This window comes from Ictidomys tridecemlineatus, chromosome 3 (assembly GCF_052094955.1).
Source record: "Ictidomys tridecemlineatus isolate mIctTri1 chromosome 3, mIctTri1.hap1, whole genome shotgun sequence".
Taxonomy (NCBI): Eukaryota; Metazoa; Chordata; class Mammalia; order Rodentia; family Sciuridae; genus Ictidomys; species Ictidomys tridecemlineatus.
The window spans coordinates 68,431,310-68,447,888 of record NC_135479.1 but is presented as its reverse complement, the minus strand read 5'-3'; positions in this window follow the sequence as shown (position 1 = coordinate 68,447,888).

Below are 16,579 nucleotides of genomic sequence, written 5' to 3'. Positions count from 1 at the left end.
TGCTGCAATTGTGTACAATGAATCAAAATGCATTCTGCTGTCATATAAAACTAATTAAAATAATTTTTTAAGGAAAGATAACAGCTATTTTCCTAAGAGTGACTGGAGAAACTTGAACAATGACTATATAAGATCATTGTATCAACATTAGATTTTCTGAATGATATAATTGTGCTTGATCTTTGTGTTAGAAGGCCTTTTCTACCAGGAGATAAATGCTAAGTTAATAAGAAATAAAGTACCATAATAGGTGTAACTCACTAGGGAATTCCTCATACACATGTGCAAAGATGGAGAAATTGAATGTGGTAAAATATTAATATTTAATGAATCTAAAAATAAAGCAAAATAAGACTTAATACAAAGAACAGCACAATTAAGTTCCCAAAACTATATCAACATTACTTATTATGCCCATTACTTATTTGTATTAAAACTTCCAAAATATTTTTTCCATGATCATATCTTAGTGTTTAGAATGTAAAATTTTTCTGTGCATACATTACAATACAAACAATACATCTTAAGAAATAATAGTTTTTGTTATTTACCATTTACGGTATCAGTAACTATTTGAAAGAGATTGGTTTAGGATTTCATCAGTGACACAAAAATCTAGATTATGTCAATGTACACAGCTGCTGTTTTGTCCAAATACCCTTGAATTTATTTTAACCACTTTGTTAGCCCTTCTTATTGCTTCAGTGAGCCTTTATTTCCAGAATCCCAGACATGCAACTTTCTTCTGAGGACTGGCCTGGGGCTGTGGACCTGTTTTTCTCACAAGTAATTCAGAAAATCCAGAACCAGAGTGCTTAGAGTAAACCCTCAACACTACCACCCTCAGATGGCTCCTCAGTTAATGACTAAGCAAGGAACCTGCGAACATCCAAATCCCTTGACTCAGCAAAAAACACTCTAAAATATAATTTATTTTCCACATTTTGCCTGAAAACTTACCTACTGACTGATTTCTAACCATTTCTTGTTCAACCTCTCCTGCTCTTTACCAGGCTTTCCCTGGGGACACTTTGTTAATACCACACTTGTATCCAAACATTTCTCTAAAGTTCTGCCTTAATCTAAGATAAATATTTCCTTTCAGAATTTAACTTTTGGTATGTTAGTACTAAAACGATCATTTTACCTATTCCCTAAATTGACTAAGTTTGTATTTTTCCCAAGATGACATTTTTTTCAAAAGAGAGTGGATGTGTGCATATGTATGTATGTATGTATGTATGTGTATATATATATATATATATATATATATATATATACACACACATATAGATACATATGTATATGTTTATATATAAAAGAATTTGTATATGTATTATATATGCATCTATATAGATGCATCTATTCAAACAAACATAGATATATGTATATATATTTGGACCTCTATTCTTCCATCTTAAATTACATTTAACAAAATATTGTTTTCCAAGGAAACATATTTCATTCAATTCAAAATCCTTAGGATCAAAAAAGTTCTCGAAAGGGCAGATAGCCAACTATGGTGGTGCATTCCTGTAATCCCAACAACTCTGGAGCTGAGGTGGGAAGATCACAACTTCAAGGCTCAGAAACTTAGTGAGAAACTGTCTCAAAATAAAAAAAAGAAAAGAAAAGACCTGGGGACATAGCACATGGTAGAGAACCCCTGTTTTCAATCCCCAGTATCATAGAAACAAGCAACAACAAAGATGGAAATTAATGAACTTACAATAAAACATATAGTAAAAGTTTAAGTAGGTTTTATTTACCCACAAATTTTACAGATTTCATATCTCAGAGAAATACTTTTGCTCTCAATACTCTATTCTATCCTTGCCGCAACAAGATCATTATCCCCTGGTTAAACTGTATTAACTCTCCCCTCAACCCACTCCTCCTCTCTTCCCAGCTTGGATATTTTGTATTACTGCATATACATGTACCCACATGCACCCAGATATTTTATACACATTTATATGTTATATATTCATATTCCTTTTATTATAATTTATTTGTACTGATTTTAATGAAGCATTTGCTTAGCTTTAATAGTATAATACATATTTATAGACTAGTATTATATTTTTGTCCCCCAAATTTGAAGCCACTTATACTAAGAAAAGATATAACTATTTTTCTGTCTCTAAGATATTGATTTTTATTATACTTAATTCAAAAAAAGCTGCTTATAGATATAGAATAAAGAAAAATAAAATGGAATAAAGAGGAAAAAATATAAAATGGAGAGGAAATAATTTTATTACAGTGAAAGAACAAATGCATCTTGAGCACCAGGGTGAAAACTATTGTGAAACACATAATTTCTCCTGTAACATAAGTTTTAAAATATTGTTTATCTAATAATAAATATGTATATACTAATACCTATTAATAAATAATATTATCATTTTCTATTAATTAAATTGGCATGACTCAAGAAAAGAGACTCTGGCAGTTATCAAGAATACAGACAACAATAAATGTTGGTGAGAATGTGGGAGGAAAGGCACACTCATTTATTGTTGGTGGGACTGCAAATTGGTATAACCAATCTGGAAAGCAGTATGGAGATTCCTCAGAAAACTTTTAGTGGAACCAACATTTGACCCAGCTATGCCACTCCTTGATCTATATCCAAAGGACTTTAAATCAGCATACTGTAGTAATTCAGCATCATCAATGTTTATTGCAACTCAATTCACAATAGCTAAACTGTGGAAGCAACCTAGATGCCCTCAATAGATTAATGGATGAAGAAACTCTGGTATACATACACAATGGAATACTATTCAGCATTAAAAGAGAATAAAATTATGACATTTGCAGGTAAATGGATGGAGTTGGAGTATATCATGGTAAGTGAAGTAAGCCAATCCCCAAAAAACAAAGGCCAAATATTCTGATAAGTGGACACTGATCCGTGATTGGGGGGACAAGGGAAAAATGGAGGAACTTTGATGGGACAAAGGGGAGGGAGAGTGGGGATGGGGAATGAGGGCAGGAAAGATGGTGGGATGAGATGGACATCATTACCCTAGGTACATGTGCGAGTGCATATATGGCATGATGCTACATCATGTACAACCAGAGAAGTAAAAATTTGTACTGCATTTGTGTACAATGAATAAAATGCATTCTGCTGTCATATATACCTAATTAAAGTAAAATTTAAAAAAACAAAGAAAGAAAAGAGACTGTGGAATGGAATAAGAGCTTTTAGAAATCATACTGATAAGCAAGTTGCCATCTCACACCTAAGACTGAAAAACATCTGTCTCTCAACCCAGTGAGGTAAAAGTTGTAGATTGTCTAAAATGAATTTAACCACTTTTAAGTTAAGACGAGTCCATAATATCCTACCCTAAAAGAACATGGTATTTGAACAAAAGTATGTGTCACAATAATTTTATACATCATTCTAAATATTTTTAAATTATTAAAAAAAGAAAATTTGACTTAAAGTTGATTTAAACAGATTTTCCTATTTACTCCATTTCAAGAATTAAATGGAGTAAAAAAAAAATCATCAGTAGAAGATTGCAGAAATGTGAGGCAACTGGGAAGTGGAGAAGAAGAAATCTCCTGAAAAGGGATCCCATTCTGTGTCCCCTCTTCACTTCCTCTTGCCCTCAGCTGTTTTAGTCTTGGCTCTGATACTTTTCAAGGTTAAGTTGCTTCCTTGCTATAGTAATTTCCAGGTTTTTTAAAAAAGCTTTTTGCAATATTAAAAACAGCTGGACTGAAATTGTCTTATAACCAGAAACAGCACTTCGCTGCAAATTGTGTGATAACAAACTCAGTGTTTCTCTCTCTTTGGCTCAGAAACATTATAAGAAGCATAAGAAAAGATGGAAGGAAGCTAGAAAACACAGAAACTTGGCCTTAGCCCTATTCTAGATGGCAACAGCATGTGTTTACTACAAGAAACTCTCTTTTTTTTTTAATGAACTCTGAGACTCAAATAGAAAGGAAATTAAAACCCTTTCTTTTGACATTTTCCAGGTTCAATATGTCGTAAACATCTATAACCAGTAGACTGGCTAAAGCTATGCTTTCAAATCTTTTAAATACTTTCTTTCCATGTTTTTTGTTTTTCCTGAAATTGTGTCAGAAAATGTGCTACAATCAGGTGAATTTCAGTTGAAATACAATTAATGCCCCAGTTGAAATTGAAAGACATTTGTCAATTACTGAAAGTAAACATGACAATTTTAAATTTAACAGTTTTTTTTTTAAATTTTGAAGGTACTTTTAAAAATTCAAGGTGAAACTGAATTATGCAAAGTTACAATTTAAAAAACAAATATTTTACTAATTTTACAAAGCATGTAACAAATTTAATTTATGCATGTTGTTTGTAAATTCTTTGAAAATCTTTTCGTAAAGGATTTTAAAAAGAAAAAAAATGAGACTAAATTGAAAAGGAGGATAAGAGCAATATTTAGTAAGAGAAATAACAGTTAAAGTAGAGGGTTATATAATGTTTATAAATATCATTTTTCCTTTAATATATTATTACATGTATATAAATATATATTTAAAACAGGTAAATCATTGTTGACAAGTTTTTTCATAGAAGAGAAAATAATTTGGGGGAACATACTATTTGTGTCCTAAGTGCTTTTGATTAATGTGTAGAATGTTTAGCATAGCAAATTGAAAATAATAACAGAAAACCACTAATTTCATGTTTTTCTTTCCTATGAAAATAAAAAACACATGACAAGGAAAATTAAGTGGAGAACAGGATCACATGAATTAAAGGTGTTAGATGCTATAGTAGGCAGCATCTAAGGTAACTTAAATGATTTCTGTTTGGTGCAAAACTTTCCTGACTGTGGGCTGGACCTAGCAATTAAACTTCTAGAGAACAGAATATGGCAAGTGATAAAATGTTGCTTCTGAGGTTAGGTTATTAAAAGGCTCTATTACATACCTTGATGGTACTCTCAGTCTCTTGTTCACTCTCTGAAAGAAGCTGGTTGACATGTTGTGAGCTTTCCTGTGATAGGACACACGTGTGAGGAACTGAGGGAGGACGCTGGCCAATAGACAGCCAACAACACCAGAATGCTGCCAAAGCTCATAAATAAATGAGTCTGGAAGTGATCTCTCTCACACTCAAGCTTTCGGGTGAGATCAAAACCCCAGTGGACATCTTGATTGAAGCTTTGTGAGAGACCTTGAGGCAGAGGCATGCAGATGGTTTTGCCTGATTCCTGATCCATGTCAATTATTAGAAAATTAATATTTGTCATTTCAAGCTGCTTCACTTTAAGGTAGCTTGTTACATGGCAATCGATAACTAATACCTGCCAACTACAAATGTCCTGAATATGGCGCATAATAATTGGTGATCATCTATTCCCATTTATTTTCACAAACTTGTATACTGCTGGGAATGCAAAATTAAAAACTACATTTCCTAAGATGCTTTGCAAGTTATTTTTAAATTACATATTGCTAATTAGAAACAATTGTGTGAATTGGGGAGTGCATAAAGGAGGTAGAAGCCACTTTCCTGCTACAGTTTTACACCAGCAGCTTGGCCATGATTGTATCATGACTTTTTGCAACAGTACATCATCAGCTCTCCAGGTTCAAAAGGGTCAAGAGGCACTAATGGCCATGGGAATCTCTTTGTATCTGCAATGGTCAAGTGTTCTTGAACTAAAACATCAATGGGTAGACTTCTGGTTTCCCAAATTGCAGACTATGGCACAGGTAGTGGTTTTCTTATGAGGTCAAGTTTTCTTTGATCCCAGGGAAATTATACCAACAGAACAGTTAGGAGCCAAGCCTTCTTTCCTCTCAAAATCACATCAATTAGTGCTCTTTCTGCTTAACATGTGCAACATGTTTCCAATTCCTGAACTGAATGCAGATGAATGCTTAATCACACTAGGTGCTTTACTTCTTCTTCTTTTTGTTCAACAGCTATGTGTTTCTTCATAGTTTATTTGAGTTTATCAGAATGATACATGAATCAGGCAGCATTCAGAACCAGAAGAGGCTCAAAGAGTCCTGTCCAGCAAAATGAACAGTGAGCTTTCAAAAGTGATATGAGAAAAAAGTAGAGAAATCATCGTATTGGTGACATCAGTTGACCCATTTTTTAGATTTTTAATTATAAATTGATAAATTATAGTCATATGCATTTAGGGAGTATTATGGTTTGTGTCTGCAATGTTTACCAAATTCTTATATGTTAGTTAATGTAGCAATGTTCAGAAGTGAAATGATTGGATTCTGAGAGCTCTGACATGTTAGTCGATTAATCATTTGATAGATGAATAATTTGAATGGACTTAGTGGGAAGTGATAAAAATTATAAACAGCTTGGGTATAGCTGAAAAAAGCAGGGCACTGGGAGCATGACTTTGCAAACAATGTCTGTCCCTGGCCTCTTACTCGCTCTTCTTCCTGACTGGCAGAAGGTGAGCTGCTTTCCATGACCCTGCCCTTCCACCATGAGGTCTCTGCCTTTGAGGCATGATAACCATGAATTTAAGACCAAAGACCAAACCTGTGAAGCTGTGAGCAAAATAAATCTTTCATCCTCAAAGTTGTTCTTATCAGATATTTTGGTCACAGTGACAAAAAGCTGACTAATACATGGGGTAAAATATGATGTTATGATTTATGAATACAATGTGAAATAATCAAATTGAACTAATTAACATACTCTAAGACATTATTGTCTAAGCTCTAAGTCATCATTTTTGTGATAAGACCATTTGAAATTTACTCTCTTAGCAATTGTAAAATGTAAATTAGTAATTATATGCCCAGTATGCAATGTATCTCAAAAAGAAACCATATTTTTCCTGGATAATTGAGTCTTAAGCCCTTTGATCATGATCTCCCATTTGGCCCACATCCTAGCTTCCAATAATTACTCTTCTCTTCTTTTGGTTAAATTGTTTTAGATTCCGTGTAAAAGTGAGAACATATAGTATTTGTCTCCCTGTGTCTGCCTTATTTCACTTAGCATAATGGTCTCCCATTCCACCTATGTTGTCACAAATAACACTTTTTTCTTTTTAAAATCTGAATAATATTTCATTGTATATATGGTAGTTTCTGTTTCTATTCATCTATTGATAGATACTTGGAGGTTGATTCTACAGCACGTTTCTTATAAATAATGTTGCAATGAATGTGGACATATAGACATCTCTTCGGCATACCATCTTCAAATATTTGGGGTAAATACTCAGTAATGGGATTGCTGAATTATATGGCAGCTCTATTTTTAATTTTTGAGGACCCTTGAAACATTTTTTCCTGTAATGGCTATACTAATTTACATTCCCACTAATGGTGCACAAACGTTCCCTTTTCTCCACATCTTTCATCAATTTTATCTTTTCTCTTTGTCATAATTTTCATTCTAGCAGGAAAGAGGTGATAACTCATTGTGGTTTTAAATTGTATTTCTCTAATTATGTATCTCAAATTAGGCATAAAAGTAATATATCTCAACATAGTGAAATTCACATATAAAAAGCCACAACTAACAATATACTCATATGTGAAAAATAGAAGCCCTTTCCTCTGAGATTTAGAATAAGACAAGGATGTCCACTCTCACCACTTTTATTCAACATGAATATTCTTGCCAGAGCAACTGTCAAGAAAAAGAAACAAAAGGCATTCAAGTAGAGAAGGAGGAAGTAAAGTAGTTGCTATTCGATGATGACATGATCTTATAATAGAGAAAACCCTAAAGATTCCCCCAAAGACTCTGTTAGAACTAATAAATACTGTAAAGTTTCAGGATACAAAATTAGCATACAATAATCAATATCATTTCTGTAGCAACAAAAAATTTAAAAAAATTGAAAATAATCATATTTACAGTCACAAAACAGTAAAGCATGTGGAAATAAATATAACCAAGGAAGTGAAAACCTGCACACTGAAAACTATAAACCATTAATAAAAGAAATTGAAGAAGATGCAAAAAATGGAAAGATATCACATATTCATGAGTTAGAAAAATTATTATTGTTAAAATATCGTATATTTGAGATAATCTATAGATTCAATGAAACTAGTATGAAAACTCCAATGTTACTTTTTGGAGAAACAGAACAAAATCCTAAAATTCACATGAAAGCACACAAAAAAACTTAAATATTGAAATCAATCATAAATAAAAGGAACAAAATTGGAAGCATCACACACAGATTGTCATGGTACCTGATAGAAAAATAGACTCATTGATCAATGGAATAGAAATAAAAGCTCAGAAATGAGCTCAAAAATACATAATCAATTGATTTTTAACAAAGTGGTCAAAAATTATACAATGGGAAAAGGAGTCTCTGACAAATGATGCTGGGAAAATTTCCTAGATAAAAACATGAAATTGGACCCCTTTTTGACACCATACACACAAATCAGCACAAAATGGATTAAAGACTTAAGCATAAGACCTGAAACTATAAAACTACTAAAATAAACAACAAAGGGAAGACTATATGAGATTGATCTGGTAATCAATGATGTTTTAGATTTGACTCCTAAAATTCAGGCAATAGAAGTACAAATAGACAAATAGGATTACATCAAAATAAAAGACACCTACCTGTAAAAAAAAGAAAAAAATATATCGGATATGTGAGAATATGTAGACTGTGAGAAAATATTTCCGCAACATATATCATTATCATAAATGCCAAGTCCTTTTCTGTATTAGTTATAATGTTTGTTACATAGATCAATATATGTAATATATAAAGAATGCAAACAATATTATATAAAGAAAAATAAATCTTATTTAAAACTGGGCAAGAGATCTGAATGGACACATCTTAAAAGAAGACATATGGTAACTATTTAATTGTTTTGTGGTAGATTTATGCATAGTCACCTCAGTATGATATCCTAAAATGACTAATTTGGCTAACTAAATGATATTTGTTTGCTGCCAAAGTTGTATCAATTGCTTCCTTTTTACTGAGAATTTTTTGTCCTAGTTCTCTATCACTGGACAATATTTTAATTCTCAGTCTTCCCTTAATTTTAGAAAAAAACTGATAATTTTGCTACAATTCAGTGCAGATAACCAAATGTTCTAAAATCTATGACAAATTAACTTCAGGCTTGCTGAAAGTTAAGTTAAAGTAATAATGAGTTTTCTCTATGATTCAGACTTGCTATCACTTCACATTAACATTGAGATCCTGATCTATTTCCTCCAGGAGGTTTAAAAGAACAAAACAGATCTTATTTGGGGGGAGAAAAGGTATTAAATGAAGCAAAATGTGAATAAATTTAACATCTTTATTAAAAAAAATCTTGCATTCAATTACAGGTTCCTAATTTAGATATTTTTAAGGAATTAAAAATACTTCCTTTTCATACATACAGTTTAAGACAGTTAAGAAGAATGCTTGCTTAAAATTAAAATATAGATTTTTTGTTATCAATGAAAACCAAATTTATTATATTTTCTACAGAGTTATCTTAGGTTCTTATCCCAATTTTGTTCTTTTGTGACTTAAATATCGGCAAACAAAAAAGATGAGAGCTAAGATTTTTCAATTTTATTTATTTATTTATTTACTTCTTTATTTATTCATTAATTCATTTTTTGTAGTATTGGGGATTGAAACCAAGAGCTCTCCATCCAATCTCCTCCTCCTCTTTCTCCTCCTCCTCCTCCTCCTCCTCGCCCTCCTCCTTCTTCTTTCAGGGTCTCGATAAGTGGCTCAGGCTGAACTTAAAAATTTATAATCTCCCTGCCTTAATATATGGAATTGCTGGGATAACAGGCATGTACTATCAGGCCCTGTTAAAACTCTCTTTATTATTTTCAAAACACTTATTTCACAATTCTGTAATGGATCTAAGCTAAACATGATTGTGAGGATAAAAGGAAAATGCATTCCATCTTGATTATCATAAATGCCAAATCCTTTTCTGCATAACTTATAATGTTTGTCAATTTCATATCACTGTTACCCAGAAAATATTCCAGATCTCCAGGTGACAAGTACTAAATAGATGGTAGTTTCTGAAAAGACATTTTTTAGTTCATTGGGATACTTTAATTTAGTATAATTTAACCTCATTGCAATTCAATTTAATATAGCCAATATATGTTGGAGGGCTTTTATTGTACAGTTCTATATAAGTACGAGGAAAATTGAATGAAATCCCTGCTTCCAAAAATCTCAAAACTTTTTACAGGAAAAAGTCAGTATAATAATAAATACAATAATCATTTCATTTTGTGGTATGCAGAGAAGTACACTCAGTATAATTTTTAAAATCTCAACTATAGTGCTTTTAAAAGGATATTATCTTATAATAAAATCTATGTTTGAAACATAATACAATTCTAAATTGATTCATTTTGCCTGCACAAAGTTACTTGAAGGAAACTATAGCACAAAATGTACATTATCTTTATATTCTTCACAGATAATATTCTAATGGAAATCATTCATAATTTGGGATATTTGGAACATTTTTTTTACATAATTTACTAAAGTATAATTATATTTTGTTAAAAATATGCAGGCAGAAAAATACATTGAGGAAAAATATGATCAATAAAATTACCAATTTTATAATGCTATTTCCTTAAAGCTAGGACAATTCTTTGTGAAGAGCTAAAACTAGAATAATTGTGGATTTCTATGTGGATTTTCAGCATCTAGGATATAATTACCTGATGCTACTAAAACAGAGTTGTTAACTCTATTTATTCTTAATCATCTTACACAGGTAATCAGGTTTTTTCTAAAATTTATTCATATTTTGTTTCTGAATAACTACACTGTTATTAGTTTTTCTTGAATATGTGATATTCCCTTTTAGGGTTTTCTAATATTTTTCTCCAAAAAATGATTGCTTTTTCAAAAATTTTTATTTCCCCATACTCACTGTTATATGTTTTAAATTAGGCATTTAAATGAGTTCTTGATTCAACATTTTCACTCAAGTACAGTTCAGCAAAGATTAAAAGTTAAGCTCTGCACATAGCTTCTTGCCTGGTATCAAGGACAAGTTAATATCTAGAAAGGAAAAGTGGGGCATAGAATGTTGGTTTAAATTTAAAAGATTTTTTTTCCTATAAGTGCATTTGACTCCTCAAGTCCTGGCTCCTCTGAAAGTTTTCAGACGTATTCAAAATTCAATTATTTTAATGCCGTTCTACTTCTCTGTTTGATTTTGATAAAGTATACTAGTTTTTAGCAATGTAGTCAATCATAACTCCAAAAAGAAATCAACAAAACATAATCACAGACTACAGAACTCTATACTTGATAGGAAAGTCAGTGGCTTTTTCTTGTTTTTAAAGGAGACTTGGTTTGACTATAGTATCATTCAAAATCACAACATAAACAGCAAAATGTAAATCCAAATTAAATTTTTCTTTGTAAATTTAAAATGAAGCTATGTATACACTCTTCTTTAGACAGAATCTCTTTATCAAAGTAAATTTTGTGTTTTAAATTTTCTGGATGTGGCCTTGGAAAAGTTATTTATATTCAACATCCCCATAACGATACTTATCTCACAGACATATTCTATAAATACTGGATCTGAATTTAAAAAATATATATATATATATATATGTATATATATATACACACATCATTTATGATATCCAATTTAAGAATCTCTTCAAGCTGTAATCAGTGCATTCTTATACCTAGCTATTTCGGAGGCCAAAGCAGGAGGATCATGAGTTCAAATCCAGCCTGAGAAACTTAGTGAGACCCTGTCTCCAAAGAACAAACATTAGAAAAAAAAATCTATTGAAAGCCTGTTTGTTTGTTTGATTGTTTGTTTGTATTTTAAATAATTAGTTGAGAATAAACTACAGGGGAAAAGAAAATGGAAAAAAAGGTGAAGAAGATTATCCCTTTAGCTGAGAGTTTTAGCTTTTCATAATTCATGGTACATAGAGAGTTTCATTTTTATAAGTGGTCCAATATTTAATTCTTGATTGTGGATTTATTGAAATGGAAATTTAAAGGTCATAAAACATGTTATAAAATACAAATTTCTAGTTCTCATACTATTGATCATATGTACCAGTTATCTATTTATTGTCTCTTAAGTTCCATTGATTTTCATTACCTGCTGTTGCTAATGGAGCTGGTCCTTCTACAAATTTGCTCTTCACCATCCTGATGTGAAGCTCCATGAGTGCAGAGCACTGGAGGCTGCTGTTGGAGGAAGATCCTCCTCCAGATTCTATTGTGCTGCTTGACAGGCTCCTGCAGCCTGCACAACTTCATGGAGCCCACAGCAGGGATTTCAGTTGGTTTCTTTAAAACTAAGTAAGTGTGCAAAAGTTTTATCATACCAAGGAATGACATTTACAGTCAGTGGAAAAGAACATCATTAAATATTACATATGATCAAGCAGTTATCCATAATATCTCTAGTGTAACATTCTTGACAGCAGTATGCAAGTGTTCCTAATGCTATCCATCCTTGTCAACATTTGATAAAGGCTAATTTTTATAGATTAATGAATATGGAGTTTCTTATTTTTTTAAATGTAAATTTTCTAAATGCCAGCAATATCAAGCGTGGTTTTTACCTGTTCATTGACCATTCTGATTCCCTTCTTTCTACCTGGACATATTCTTTTCTGCCTAGACATATTCTGTGCACATTTATCTATTATTTGGTTAGTTTTCTTCTTCTGTAAAAGGCCATATAGTATTTTAGGATTCATGTGCCACCAGGCAATGTCTTTAACTCTTGAACTCTTTGTACCAAAAGACCAATAAACATTTTTTATATCATTTTTGGCTCTGGACTATATAGGGAGAGACTGTGAATTGAATTTGGCTCACTGGGTGTAATTTTTGAACTCTAGATCTATTGGGTAATCTGTATCTTATTGGATTTGAAGCTTCCTTGATATAATCTGGGTTCTGGCCCTTTGACAGATATATATATATATTTCAATACATTAAAACTTATTATCTGCTACTATCTTTGCTTATTATCATGGGTTGCTTTTATGATTTTATAATCATATATTTTGAGGCTTTGTTTTTTACATTCATTCAAATTTTGTTTTAAAATTTCTGGATGTATTGTTTCTTTTATCATTGTAGGTCACTTATTTATCCCAAATGATCTTTGACAACTTAAAATTTTCTTTAATATTAACATAGAAAACCCAGCTCTATTTACCTTTCAATTTGACAGACATGATTTGGTTCACTTTCAGCTTTTCTGGTATGACATTTTATAACCCTCTCTTCTAAAATGTTTTGAATAAATTTGTAAATGAACTTGAATATATCTTTCCTTAAATTAGATATTTTAGAGGACTTTCATTTATTGAGACTACCAGTATATCTGATTTATTTCCTTGCTCATAAAATGGAGACTATAAAATCTAATTCATGTATCTGTGAGAATTTAATAAATTATTATGTTAGACATTTAGCAAAATGCTCAACAAGTATGTTTCAAATTTAAAATATTACATATTACTGCTTATCTCATCTTATTATGGGGTTTACATTTCCCTTGCTTTTTCTACTATTTTTCCCTTTATGCTATCCTTAATATTTATTTTTTTTAAATTTTTATTCTATATTCTAAACTCTACTAGTTTAGAAGCTATAAATCCTACTTCTATTTTTGTGATACCCATATGATTTTTCCCTGTATGTTTAAAATTAAAAGTTAATCCTCTTAAAAACTATGAATATCTTAGAACTATTCATCTTCTATTAACCATCTAGTTGTACATGTAATTATTATTTTATATTTTGTCTCACATTCTTTACAAATTAGTCATTAATATTATTTTATAGTAGTAATATCTTCTACATTAACACATAATCACTAATTCTTTGATTACTAGCCCCTCTTGTAGGTTATTTATTCTTGTTTCAATTTTTCTTCCAGAAGAATATTCCTTCCTTCATTCGTTGTTTTTCTAATGATGAGGTGTGAGTAATAAACTCTTAGTTTATAGTTATCTGAAATTGGTATTATTTAGTTCCTATTTGTAAGTAGTAGTTTCATAGGATGTAAATTTTCTGTTGAAAATTATTTCACATTAGTATCTTGAAGACTTAGTTTTTAGTTTCACTATTTTCTGTCTTCTAATGTTGGAAAACCTGCTATCTTTCTAAAAATGTTTCCTCCTAAGCAATCTTTTCCTGGTTAAGATTTTTCTTAACTTTGTGTTAATTTTCTTAACTTTGTGTTAATTTTTCTTAATGTGTGTTAAGCAATTTTAGTATTATATGTCTGGGTTTGTCTGTACTTTTATTTACTTTGGGGAAACACTTATTGTGTTTCCTTGATTTAAGGATACATGTCTTTCAAAAGTTCCAGGACATATCAGATATTTATATTGAATATTTTATTTTCCTCCATTCTCTACATTCTCCTATAACTACTAATAACATATATTGAACACTCACATTCTCTTCCTCATCTCTTCAAATATCTATTTTATCTTTTAGACATTCTCTCTGCTGTGTTTTGTGATTCTTACAGTTCATAAATTATATCATCAAGTGTTTCTAATCTGAATTTTTATTTCAATTTCTTTTTTCATTTTATTACTTCAATTTATTTTTTCAAATACTCTTCTCAGGATTTAGAGAGCGTCTATGCCTTTTCCGCATATTTTCTCTTCCCTCTTGTTAATTACTTCAATATGCTTTCTTTTTACTCAACATAATTATTATATTATTCAAAGTTTTAAAAATCTAAGGATGTTACTATTTGGATTACTCTTACCTGAATGTTTTGGAATTTTTTAGTGTAATATCCTAGTCTCTCAAATATTACCTATGGATGTAATGCTGCCTAGATTGCAGGTATGTTGTGCTTCCAGAGGGGTATTTCATGCTTCTGAGAGAGCTGGGCACCCAAGGGTCTTTACTAACACTTAAAAATTATTCAAGACCAGGGATATAGCTCAGTGGTAAAGGCTTGGGTTTACCACTGCACAGCACTGCAAAAATTAAATAAAAAATAAAAATAAACTTTATTTGTTGTCTTGAAAGATAAGCAAATGGTGAGACAAGAATTTTATCATCTTGCTATTTAAAATTTCCCTTTCCTCCCATCAGAATTGATTAGACAAATGAGTCTTGAGTGTTTCAACCTACATCTTAAGAGGAACTGCATATTATCAACAACTGGAGCTGGTACTAGGTATGTTATTGACAAATTATTTTATTTACAAAAGCCCCTTTTGCCCATCATGAGAAGGATTTATAGGTTAAAAGTGCAAGTAATTAATGCAAAATAAAGTTAATTTTATATGACAACCGAATTATTAAAAATGCACAGTCGAGATTATGGAAAGAAGACCTAGTTTAATGCTTATCTCAAAATACAAACCACAATATATATTTAAGTCCCAAATATGATGATAAAATACATATATAGTTTTATTATTTCAGTTTTGACTTTTGGAGATGTTTTCAAATGCTTATCTGTCCAACTAGAATTTAAGATCCATAAAAGCAAAGATTGTGATTTTTCTTTTTTATCTTAACTCATACAGTACTTCATATATTAATATAAGTAGGCATTATGCAAATATATTTTCAATGAATAAACAGATTAAAATAAATAAATAAGTAAACAAAATACATTGGATGTACTATCCCCTTTGTTTTGAAAATAACAAAACTTATGGGAACCTTTTAATACTAGGAAATTAAAACAATAGATACACGATGCTATGAAATGACTTTTGATACATGCATTAGATCCCTGTGGAAAGCTTTTCTGCAATTTACTTTGAGTTTTAGTCATCTAGGGTACACCCACTAAATATTTTTTTGGGTAGTTTTATATACTTAAGCTTATTATCTATGATCCTCTCACTTTATTTGTACTTTCTGGATGATCTTCCTATTTAGATAATCTTAATGGCATTCTTTGAAATAAACCCCTTACATACCTTAAATTTTTCAACACTTACTGTTGTTTGTATTCATAATAGCTGCCGTTCTGACTGGAATGAGATGAAATCTTACAGTAGTTTTTATTGGAATGCAAATCAAAACTAATCTAAGATTTCATCTCACTCCAATCAGAACGGCAGCTATTATGAATACAAACAACAGTAAGTGTTGGTGAGGATGTGGGGAAAAAGGTACACTCATACACTGCTGGTGGGACTGCAAATTGGTGCAGCCAATATGGAAAGCAGTATGGAGATTTCTTGGAAAATTGGAAATGGAACCACCATTTGACCCAGCTATCCCTCTCCTTGGTCTATACCCAAAGGATTTAAAAAGAGCATACTACAGGGACACTGCCACATCAATGTTTATAGTAGCACAATTCACAATAGCTAAACTGTGGAACACCTAGGTGCCCTTCAATAGATTAATGGATTAAAAAATGTGGCATATTTACACAATGGAATATTACTCAGCAATCAAAGAGAGTAAAATCATGGCATTCGAAGCTAAATGGATGAAGTTAGAGAAGATAATGTTGAGTGCAGTTAGCCAATCCCCAAAATCCAAATGTTGAATGTTTTTTCTGATATATGAAGGCTGATTCATAGTGGGGTAGGCTGTGGGAGCTTGGGAGGAATAGACGAACT